Genomic DNA, 11,485 nt, shown 5'->3' with positions numbered 1-11,485 from the left:
ATTGGGAAAGACCTACCACAGTGACAGAGATACGTAGTTTCTTGGGATTGGCAGGTTATTATCGGAGATTTGTGCAAGATTTCTCAAAGATTGCAACTCCTCTTACTAAGTTGACTAGAAAGGGTGTGAAGTTTGTTTGGTCAGAAGAGTGTGAGCAAAGTTTTCAAGAACTCAAGGGGCGTTTAACTAGTGCTCCAGTCCTAACTTTACCTGATGATAGTGGGGAGTATGTGGTATATAGTGATGCCTCGAGGCAAGGCTTGGGTTGTGTTCTGATGCAACATGGAAATGTGATTGCCTACGCCTCTAGACAATTGAAGCCGCATGAGTTGAATTACCCGACACATGACCTTGAATTAGCTGCGGTAGTATTTGCACTTAAACTTTGGAGGCATTATTTATATGGAGCTCGGTGTCAAATTTTTACGGATCATAAGAGTCTTCAATATTTGCTCACACAAAAAGAGATTAATTTGAGGCAAAGAAGATGGTTGGAGTTGATTAAGGATTATGATTGCACGATTGAGTATCATCCAGGAAGGGCTAATGTAGTAGCTGACGCTCTTAGTAGGAAGACATATCCTTCCCTGTTGCCCTCCCCTTCCTTGTCGCATATGAGAACAGTTCGGGTTCCACTTCTTTATGAATTGTGAGCTACAGGAGTTAGTTTGGAAGGGACTGATGAATTTGCAGCCTTAATAGCCAGTTTCCATGTGAGGCCAATCCTTATTGACAAAGTACGAGAGGCACAGCTGCATGATGAAGCTCTACAAGAAGTAAGAGAGGCAGTAGAGAATGGAGCTAGAGAAGACTTCATTGTTAGAGGGGATGGAGCTTTGATGTTTGGGAATAGAATTTGTGTACCCAAACAGGATGATCTTAAACAGGAGATACTAGAGGAGGCTCATAGTTCTCCTTATGCCATGCATCCTGGTGGAACCAAAATGTACCGAACTCTCAAGGAATACTACTGGTGGTCTAACATGAAGAGGGAAATTGCAGATTATGTAAGAAGATGTCTAGTGTGTCAACAAGTGAAGGCAGAAAGACAAAAGCCCTCAGGTTTATTACAGCCCTTACCTATACCAGAGTGGAAGTGGGAACACATTACTATGGACTTTGTATCAGGACTACCACGTAGTCGTAATGGTCATGATAGCATTTGGGTAATTGTGGACCGACTTACTAAGTCCGCACATTTCCTACCTGTCAGCAAGACTTATAAAATGGATAAATATGCAGAGCTATACTTGAATGAGATAGTGAGACTTCATGGCACACCCGTTTCTATTACTTCGGATCGTGATCCTCGCTTCACTTCAAAGTTTTGGAGTGAGCTGATGGAGGCTTTGGGCACTCAGTCCCAATTTAGTACTGCATTTCATCCGCAAACAGATGGACAGACGGAAAGGACCATTCAGACACTGGAAGACATGTTGAGAGCTTGTGTTTTACAATTCAAAGGGAATTGGGATGATCATGTCGCATTGATAGAGTTTGCTTATAATAACAGTTATCACTCCAGCATTGGCATGGCTCCTTATGAAGCCCTTTATGGCAAACAGTGTCGTACCCCTTTATGTTGGAATGAGGCAGGAGAGAGGAAACTCATTGGTCCAGAATTGGTACGAGTTACGACCGAAAAGGTCAACCTAATCAAGGAGAAACTTATAACGGCTCAGAGTAGACAGAAGAGTTATGCTGATAACAGAAGAAAAGATTTGGAGTTTCAAGTGGGTGACTGGGTGTTCTTGAAGCTGTCTCCTTGGAAGGGTATTATAAGATTTGGGAAACGAGGGAAACTTAGCCCTCGATATATCGGGCCATATGAGATCACGGAGCGGATTGGTGCAGTTGCTTATCGTTTGGCACTACCTCCGAGACTATCTAGAGTACATGATGTCTTCCATGTCTCTATGCTTCGCAAGTATATTGCTGATTCCTCTCATGTTCTTCAAGAACAACCTATCCGGTTGAGAGAAAATTTGACATATGAAGAACAACCGGTTCAAATACTTGATAGGAGGGAGCAGATACTCAGAAACAAAACAATACCCTTGGTCAAGGTACTTTGGAGTAATCACATGGTGGAGGAAGCTACTTGGGAACCAGAGGAGCAAATGAGGAAGCAGTATCCTCTCCTTTTTGGCTAGCAGGTATGTAATTTCGAGGTCGAAATTCTTTTAAGGGGGGAAGATTGTTACGTCCCGAACCTAGAATTTACGATTTACTTTCGTGTTGGACGGTAAATTGTTAAATATTTTCAATTTGAAACGTTTTGGATGTTTTAGTGGCCCTAAAAGTTGACTTTTTGTTCGGGTCAAAATTTGAGAAAATGTTCTTCACGAAAGTCGTAGGGGACGTTAAACCGAGCACGTGCATATGTGGTTCGTAAAAATCGGATTTCGTATGCAAGAGTTATGGCCGAAATAGTAAAGTTACTGTTCACGGTAATTTTTGATTAAAATAGAAAGTTACCTAGGGTAGGTTTCCATTTCCGGAAACCCACCCTTCCCCTTTTCTCTCTCCTCCCCCCCGAGCTCTCTCCTCTCCGGTTCGGCCTCCACCGCACCTCCTTCGATTGCCGGCGATTCCGGCCACCCCAGGACGTGCCACCGGTCATCCCAGGTTCGCCTCCTCCCTCCGAGCACGCCTACATCCTTGGTTTTCCACGATTTGGCCGGAAAACCACGGATCGAACGAAAGACTCCTCCGGCTGCAGTTGACGATTTCCGGCGATTCCGGCCACCTCCGGTCCCCATCTTTCTGTCGAAGGTTTGGTTTTCATCACTGATTATTTTCCCTATGGTCTTGTAACACGATTTGAAGTGTAGAGGCCGGATCGAATTAGGGTTCTTGAATTTTCTGGATTTGTGTTCTTGGTTTGATTTCGACTGTTTCTAGTTGTTATTTGTAAATGTTGTAGTTATGAAGTGGAATCAGTGTGTTGAGTAGGTGTTGTACCTGAAATTTGGTGGCCGGAGGTGGAGGTTGGCCACCGGCGCGTGAAACCCACGCACTGCCACTGTAGGTGGCGCGTGAAACAGGGTTTCGGCCGGAAATTTGTGACTGTTGAACATGTATTCGCTCCTTTTTACATCTAGTTAATTAATCGAAGCTTGGAAATCGATTTGGAAGTGATTTGAATATAATTTTGATGGTTGATCAAGAAAATTGGTGAAATTATTAAACGAATTATAAGGAATCCATCCATCGGATTTCCTCGGTTTGGCCTTTGAGCCTATATATTAGGGAGATAATATTTTTGAGGAAGATTGGAAGAAATTGGACAATTAAAGTGGATTTTGGGGGTTGATTTTAATTAATTCAATTTAATTTTCCAACCCGAAATTAAAGTTACGAACGTTCTATTGTACAGGACGTGAGGAGGATTTCCTCGAGGAGGGTTTGGATCGACGGCAAGCTTAGCCGTACTTTGTGAGTGGACTTTTGTTTTCAAACAAGTGATGCATGCATTTATTTATTAAAGCTTGATTTATTTTATTAACGTATTTTTACCGAGCATATAAAGATAATTGTGAATTCTCTTATGGAATTACTTTTAAATATTGTTTCTCATGAAGTATTTATGATTGGTAACGGTTGTGAGTTTTGGATATAAAGTATTTATGCTCGGATTCGAATTTATATTTGAGATTTTTGAAGGATTTTTGAAATGGGATTTCGATGGAGTAAGTCTCCATATTTATTTACCGACTTTCGGTTTAGGCATTGGGAATGCCTCGTTAATTTATACGGCTTTTTACGAAAATCATTGTACGGTTGGGAATCGTACCCGTATTGTTCCTTATACATGGGACTTGGGGAAGCTTTAAGGATTTAACGGTTTTTAACCACCATACCCAGGGTCGTTCTATATATATTATATTACTGGCTAGCCTATTATTACTCCTCCCTACTTACTATGTGTTCGTAGGTGAGTAGAGGAGAGCATGGGATGCTCAAGAGTGTGGGACACTCCGACCCGAGCCAATAAGGCTCCCTTCTTTCGTATGGTGAACGTCCTTCCCCATATTTTATTATGATTCGACTAGCGGGGCTAGTCCGATTTATTTTATCCAGCAGGGCTGGAATGGTTTGCACGAGTTTTGAGTTTAAAGAAATACGTTTTATAAATGTTGCATGCATCGAGACTTTATATTGTAAATTCGTGGGAAAGTATAAATTTATACTTATTTATTTTGTCCACTCACTCTAACGTTTTTATGTACTTTCCCCCTGGGCCCTTTGGTTTAAATTGCCCAGATCACAGTGTTGCGGACCGGCATAGGAGCGGAGGCTAGTACCACCTCTATCATCCATTCTCAGTAGGTTATTGATTAACCTACTCATTGTATTATATTTCGAGTCTATTCCTTAGATTGCTCTGAATACTTGTTGAGAGTGGATTTATACTTTTGTATAAGTATGTGTGTAAGAGAGTGGTTTATTTTGGGAGATTGTTGAACGATTGAGTTGCTGGGTTGTATTTGTGTAAGATATTTTGGTTGTGAAGTTTGATGTTTTTATTTGGAAAATTATGGAATGATGCTAGGAAGCAGGGCGGCTTCAAGCATAGCATTTAGAGTACTTGAGAAGTGTTTTCAGCAGGTTTAGGGTTGCCCATTTTTAGGGGAGGTTCTGTCGAATTTTCTCGAAAAGTGGGTCCCGCAGGTCCACCTAGGATTTAGGAGGGTAATTCCGGGGTGGGTCCTGACAAGCACTTTGTTCCAAGGTTAGTGTATTTCTAGCCATTTGACGTTGCAAGTGAAAGTGATGAACAAATTTGGATTACCATATTCTCTGCAGAGAGAGAAACCGAGAGAGGCAGAGAAAAGAGAGAAAAAGTAGATATTCAGGATTGAGAAAATGTAGGTGTGTTCGTTCGATTGGAATTTAATTGCTTCTGATTTTGCATGTCTGTAATTAGTTCCGCAGATTACAAACTTATCATCATGTTTGTATATAAGGAATATGTTATCTCACACACGGATTTATTTCACTATGATCCAACGAATGGCATATATAAGAAGATGACTGATCAGAAACCTCTCAAATTTAGGACCCCAGACTGAGTTGCAGCTGCTTCCGTCTTCATTGCCTGTAGACATGAAAATGAGCCACGCAGTGTAAAAATTGCATTCGCTATTGGCAATTGCATGATTTCTGCAACGTCTCTATGAATACCTTATCTTCTTCAATATATTCATCCCTGCATCCATACTACGTAGAAATTCATAATATATTTCCCCATATGTTTTTCAGTGTGTCAAACTTGATCGGCTTGCACTTCATCTAGATTCTCATATTGCTTCATCCTCCATATTAACAAGCAATGGGAAGATTTGCTTCTATCAGAGTTTGTTTAGGTATGCCTAATCAACTCTCTTTCCTTGGTTGATCCATGGAACCCGTGTCAGCTGATATATGCTTCATAGACTGGCCAGTTATATATGCTGGAAATCATCTGCTTCACAATTCCAATGACTGCAATTGTGTCATTGTATACATATGTGAGCAAATCTTTCTTTTACAGTGCATAACAACTGAGGAAGTGCACATCAACTTCAAATCTGGATGGGGAAGGATGCATAAATGAATCATCTGTGATTCCAGGTCTTGGTTTGCTGATAACTTCTAAACAAAGGAACCAGTCATGAAGTTCATGAAACTTGGTTGCACTGATGACTTCTCACACTATAAGGTAAAAACACACATGATTAAATATGAAATTATTTTCAAGATATGCTACATCATTAATGAATACAAGGTTGTTACTAAAAGACTCTTTTTTTTTTTCCTGCTGCTAGCAGAAGTGCCGAGTTCTTGGACAACTGAGGAAATTGGGAAGGGAAACTTGATAAATAAGCTTCAAACATTCTTCAAATCTTGCATACTCCATGGCTAGAGGGATGGAACTTCCATTATACAAAACACGAAGGTTAAATGAACATGAAAGATATGTTTGAAACTGAAAACGTCATTTGATTATTGTTAGTTGTTAGATCACTTAAAACGACAGAAATTGATAATTGTTATACGCCCTTAAATGCAGTTATTTGTCTATACAAGCGGATTTATTTGTAATAATAGTAAGTCCCGCAGCAACGTGCGGGCAAATTTTCTAGTTGCCTATGGACGATGGGATTCAAGATAAGTCCACCTCAAACCCAGTTATCTCAACTTACTTAGTCTTCCTATGGTATCAGGCAATTCAGGTCTGAATAGTCTTTCAAGATCGAGAACTTTTAGTCTTTGGAAGAACCAACCTGCAATTACCCCTCGTAAAAAGTTGCCTATTTCTGCCCTAGGTTTATTTCCTTCTCGAGTACCAAAGGAGAGGATGGAGACAATACCTCTGTAACTGCTTGGAATACTTGAGCTTTCACCATGAATATGAACAAATGATTCATCACTTCGGTCGAAATGATCTGTAATTCTCCTTGAACTCATATTTTCCAACTCTAGTTTCTGCACAGCATATGGCAAGCGACAATTCTTGACTTCACCATTGTGCTTTCTTTCAACCACTTGAGTCACGCCTCCATCAATCAACTGTATTAGATACTTATATGCAACATCTTCATCAGTTTCTGAATCATGTTCGCTTACTTCTACCAAATCTTCTGCAATCCACAAAGCTATTAATCTCCGTGCAGGAATTTCAAAGTCCTTGGGAAAGAGTTTCAAGTAAGAAAGACAGGAGAATAGATTGGGAACAGAGTCAATAAACCTTGTGGTGAAGTTCTGTATCAATGGCTTATCATTCTGTCTGATGTATTGTAGCACCTTTCTCAACTCCTCTGCTTTATTAACATCTTTCCCTGACATTAGATATCCAAGACATAAGATGGCTAGAGGTAAACCCCCACATTTTCCTAAAATCTCTTTTGCTAGCTTAAGAATCACCCAACAATGCCAATTATGAAAAGAAACCTGAAACTTTTGCACCATGACCGTTGATGTATAGTTTGATCGGCCAATGCGCAACTAGGGTAGTCAATTCTCTGCCCTAAAATGGGTTGAATGCGTCAGGCCAGTTCCTTCATTTAGTGAAATGTGTCTACTTGGATTCAACCTAGCACGTTGTTTACTGGTCACATACTCACATTAAGCGGGTCTCCCTTTTCTACTATTTAGTAAAAACAACAATTTATTTTTATCACACTTATCGGATTATTCCAAATAACCAACAGACAACAATTCACTAACAGCAAACTTCCTTATCCGCATTTGATTGACAAAGTTGTAAAAATGGTTAGGCACGGTGTAGTTTGAGCATTTCATGTGCGCTTAGAAATTAGTCCTAATTTGGACCTACCTAGGAATCCTTTAGAATACCCTGACAATGAAAAGAAAACATAACCTTGACTGGGCAAACATGAACCCACTTACTCCGGTAAGAGATTAATGTGCCCACTCACTCCATTTAAGTGTGGAATTACAATTTTTTAGGATAACAATTAATAAATTATGACTCTGCCACTCTGACACTTTTACTCTCTATTTCTCAATCCAAATCACAGACTCTCTCTTTCCTCCTCTCTCCAATCGTCAGACGTCGACGTTTCACGGTGAGTCCTCGAGCTCCTTCTTCATGACAGCAACAAGGAGACCGTCGCCAAGCTAGTCCGCTGACACCACATTGCTCTCGAACCAAGACTAGCGGTTGAAGAAGACCATCCACCGAACAATCGAGTCCCAAATCTTTGATGAGTCTTCGGTGAACGAAGTCATCCTCAAATCCTTGGAGTCGATCGAGGTTTTGAACCGCAACCAAGGGATTCCGATCACGGACTCCATGAGAGCGGTGTACCACGCCGTGAGACAAAGTGTGTGCGCAACAGATTCTAGGTAGAGTAAGGGCCTTTGTACTACTCTATATTGCAGTGGTGTTGTTTTAGTTGTGGTTGTTGTTTTGTGTGCTTCGAAAAGCTTTGGTTCCGACAAGGGTATGGGAAAAGCATGAGGTCCCTCATTCTTTTTTTTTTATTTTTTATTCTACTGCGAACAAACCTCAAATCTATAGAGAGAGTGGCTCCTAGAGTGTAGGTCCCTCATTCGTTAGTGTCTAATAATCCTTGTTTAGGTAAATTTAAAATTGAGAATATATGGTGTTATGTTACTCTAATATTTGTTATATGCTTGGTTTTGTAATTTTTTGACTTGCCCAGCAAACTTTTTCAAAATTGACTTGGCAATTATGATTTTAGTTGGTACAAATGTATAAGCAAATGACTACATCTTATGTTTTGACCAGTGCAGTTCAGTGTTTGCTGGAATGGACATTAATCACTGTAATTTACATGGTTATTGGCCCCCAATTAAAAGTTTATTACCCCCCAATAAATTTTTTATTAGGAGGTAATAAACATTTTATTGGGGCAATAAACTTTTTATTGGGGGGTAATAAACATTACATCTTATGTTTTGAGTGGTTTAGTTGAGTGTTTTCTAGAATGGACATTAATCACTGTAATTTACATGATTATTGCCCCTCAATAATATTCTCCGGAGACTTATCAGATCTCCGGTGACTGGTGACCAGCGGCTGGAGTCCGGCGACCGGCAGTCGAAGTCTTGCGATTGGTGAATCTCTGATAATTTTTCTGTCTCTCTAAGTGACAAAGGGAGGAAAAAGGGAGGGAGGGAAAAATTGTCTCAAAAATAAATAAAAAACAATAAAAAATATAGTTAATGGGGTATTAGAGCAAAAAATATATAATTTGTTGGGTAAGTGGGTATTCTTATAAGATATTTGGATAAATGAGATTAATGTAGCTCAAATTTGAGTATATAAACATTTTTCTCAAAACATAAACTCACCGACTTTCGACACGTCCCATTTTGGCAACAACTCAAGTGGGTTGGTTATTTGCTACATGCCTACATGAGATAGTTGGACCCACAAGCTATTGGGCTCCAACTAAATTTCCAAAACAAAATAAGATTTAGAAAAGCCTAATGCCTTTTCTATTCCAAGCCCAAAAGAACATGGCCCAAGTTCCGGAAGAACCTGTAACCCTCTTTTTCTTAGGAAAGTCACACCACCTGTAAGTCTGTATAGTGACCACCACTGCCGATGGTGAGGTCGCCATCGCCGGCAGTCTCGACAACTGCCGTAGGCTCTCGCAATAATAAGTACCATATTGCAGAGAGAGATTACTAACTTACTATAAATACATTAACAAATATTTCTGGTAATTACCCATTCGCTAATACTATTCAAGAATAACATAGTGTATTAAAGCAGGTTAACATTCACAAAAGTAGTTTATGCAGATTATATCTTCAAGAAAAGATGAGGACTAACTGCTTTTATCTGGCAATCCATTCGCTGATTAAGAGCCGCCGCCGTCGACTTGCTTTCCAGGTTCTCTCTTTAACAATAGGTTTTTCCCTTTTCAGACCAAAAAAAAAAAAAAACTTTTGCTTGGCAACTTTACTGTAAAAGAAACATGTAAATATGATTTTACAGCGAGGCTTTCGGCCCGAACCGGATCCAAAAGAATCTGGACTGGTCGGGTAGGGTCGGGGCATACCGACCTGGTCTAAGTTGGGTCAAATACTGTTTAGTCCCTGTACTTTGCCTCTCTCATTGTTTCAATCCCTGACATTCTAATTTAATCTAAAAACTCTCTGACCTCACAATTTCCCTCCAATAGGTTCCTTCCGTGTCAAATTAAGAGTTGGCCTTGGGTGAAATGTCCAATATACCCCTCTGTTATTTCTTTTTCCTTTTTTTTCTTTTTTTTTCTTTTTTTCCTTTTTAATTTATTTTTTCTTTTTAATTTATTTTTTCCTTTTTTCTTTTTCTTTTCGTTCTGCCTACTTTCTCCTTCCTCAACGCACCAATCACATTCCGATCAAACTCCACAACCCATCTGTTTCTCTCCCCAAATTGAAACCAAACCCATCAAAGACCTAGCTTGGCGGTGTATAGATGGACATCGAGCAAAAGCAAGAGGCTAGGAGCTGATCGATCACTTCTTCACCTTCTCTGAAGCCATCTCCCTCCGTTGTCTCTTAGCGGATCCGCCCTCGTCTCCATCGTCGTCGACGCCATCCCTAAAACATAAGCAGATCCCAATCAGCTCGGAAATTCACCGCTCAACCACTCCCCTCTTGTTTTCATAGCCTACTTCTCTCTCTCCCACTCAAATCCCACTTTCTCTTTCCACATCAGGACTCAATTTGGAAACTTTTCACTGAAAACTACAATTTTTTCAGACTCTGAGGTTTTTGGGTTTTGCTCAAAATGGTGATTTGGATTTTGGGTCTGGTTGAAATGGTGGTTTTTGATGGCCAAGTTGACCAAAACCAGAAGTGAAGAAGAAGAATAGTGATGGAAAAGAAAAATGGCCGCCGGCGTGGAGAACAATAATTGGGGTTTCGGGTCGATTTGGATTGGTTCGCTGACGTGGCGCTACTGATGCAGCAAGATATGATTGTCATTAAAAAGGAAAAAGAAAAGGGAAAAAAGAAAAAAGAAAAAAGTGTTTTAAGGATATCTATATTTGTGTTTAATCCAAACTCTAGGTTACTTGACCTAGTGGTAATAGGGTTCAATTAGAAGAATCTAGAGATTCTCTTTGCTTGTATGATTCTAACTCTGTGCATTGTAATCCTCTATATAAAGAGTCCCCTATTATCAATGAGAATACACGGCGATTATCTCTCAGTTTCTGATTCCCTAAAACACGTTATCAGCACGAAGCCCTAACCCTGAAATCCTAAATTCGTAGCCTACAAATCCCAGAAACCACCGCCGCCCACCTTGAAGATCTCAACTCCAGGAGTCCAGAACCGGCCAAAAAACCACCGAACCGGCCACCGGAAGTAGCGAAAGTCCCTCTGCCCGGTTCGAAGCTTTCCTCCCTGCTTACTGCTACCAAACTTCACCAGCAGCTGCAGCCAGATCCCAGATTACCGGAACCGGAAGAAATCCCCTGAAAACCGACCTAAAACTTGCTGAACCGGCCGACTAAAGGTCCGGCAGAAAAACCGGCAGAAGAAGAGAAAAAAAAAAAGGGGGGAAGAGGCAGTCCAAGCCGCTGCCCTGAAGCCCAGCAACGCAGCCCACTGACGTCAGCCGCCACATCAGCGTCCACGCAAGCACACGTTAGCATCCAGTCAGTCCTGCTACATCAGCACCCCGGTCAACGGTAAGTCAACTCTCCGGTCAACACTTTTCTTGCGACTTTTCAGACGACTTTTCCTGCCACTTTCCGGCTACTTTTCCGGCGACATTTTCTGACCAATTTTTCCTGTCAAATTTTCCGGCGACCTATTTCGAGGTATTTTTTATTAAACGTTCCCGTTTTTTTTAGAGTTTTTAAATTGAATTTCTCTTCTTTTTTGGGGACTTCCAACATCCCTTCTCCTACCCCCCTTTCTCTACATAGAGGAGACCAAAAAGCCGAACTGTGGGGGTTCGTGCTCACTCCAAGCTTGGAGCTTGTAAAGTCCTCCAAACTTAGAGTTT

This window comes from Rosa chinensis, chromosome 2, assembly GCF_002994745.2.
Source record: "Rosa chinensis cultivar Old Blush chromosome 2, RchiOBHm-V2, whole genome shotgun sequence".
NCBI lineage: Eukaryota > Viridiplantae > Streptophyta > Magnoliopsida > Rosales > Rosaceae > Rosa > Rosa chinensis.
This window is presented reverse-complemented; position numbering follows the sequence as displayed.